This window comes from Sinocyclocheilus grahami, unplaced genomic scaffold (assembly GCF_001515645.1).
Source record: "Sinocyclocheilus grahami isolate Dianchi unplaced genomic scaffold, SAMN03320097.WGS_v1.1 scaffold690.1, whole genome shotgun sequence".
In the NCBI taxonomy this organism is placed as follows: domain Eukaryota; kingdom Metazoa; phylum Chordata; class Actinopteri; order Cypriniformes; family Cyprinidae; genus Sinocyclocheilus; species Sinocyclocheilus grahami.
Window position 1 is genome coordinate 645191 of NW_015505869.1, and position 922 is coordinate 646112.

A 922-nucleotide genomic window follows, 5' to 3' on the forward strand; every position below is an offset into this window, starting at 1 on the left:
TTTGTTGCGGGTGTAACCCCCCCCCCCCCCCCCAAATTCCCTTGCATGTAATTTTGCAGAGCAGTGGTAAATGTGACCACACTTTTAATAGTGAATTCGCCAATGTCCCTACAACTCCAAAATAGACTTGAAAATGTTAAAATCATGAAATGATGTTGTGAAAATGACTTGCAATACAGAGATATTAAGTTGAAAGTTGAGTTTACTCCCGACAGTTAACCGATCAGTATTACTGGCACACTGTTCTTCGCTGTTTAGAAATTAACAGCTTTTTTCTATCCTTGATTTTATGCCCCTCAGCAGGGAGTTGGACACTTGAAAAACACCCCACAGAGAATTTAGTTGCACTATTTTACAGTACATGTACTTACATGCACTTACAGTGTACCTACCTAAGAAAGTTCTGGTAATACTTGGTAACTACATGGGGTAGGGTTAGGTTTAGGAGTAGGTTCAGGGTTAGTACCTAGTTATTACCTAGTTATTGTAATTACTATAAGTAGTACATAGTATGTACATGAGGAACAGGACTGTAAAATAAAGCGCTATACCCTTAATTTTACAGTCCTGTTCCACAAGTACATAGCATGTAGCCTACTTATTAGAGTAATTACAATAACTTGGTAATAACTAGGTACTAACCCTGAACCTACTCCTACACCTAAGCTTAACCCATGTAGGGGTTAACCTTTCTTAGCTAAGTGCAATGCACTGTAAGTGCACATTCTGTAAAATAAAGTGCAACTGACATATTAACATATCCTTTGAAAAGGTGCTAATCTGTTCTTGACTACTGAAGTTTAAGGTTTGGTTGGCATATTAAGTGTTTTATTTGTGTGTGTGTGTGTGTGTGTTGGTGTGGGTGGGTGGGTGTGTGTGTCTGTGTGTGTGTGTGTGTGTGTGTGTGTGTGTGTGTGTGTGT

The 922-nt window shown here is 39.0% G+C and overlaps 1 protein-coding gene across 3 annotated transcripts in view; it reads left to right on the plus strand.

Annotated features, from left to right (window-relative positions):
• LOC107559538 (kalirin-like) overlaps nt 1-922 on the plus strand; it is a 153734-nt gene that overhangs the window by 136765 nt on the left and 16047 nt on the right. The window lies entirely within an intron of this gene.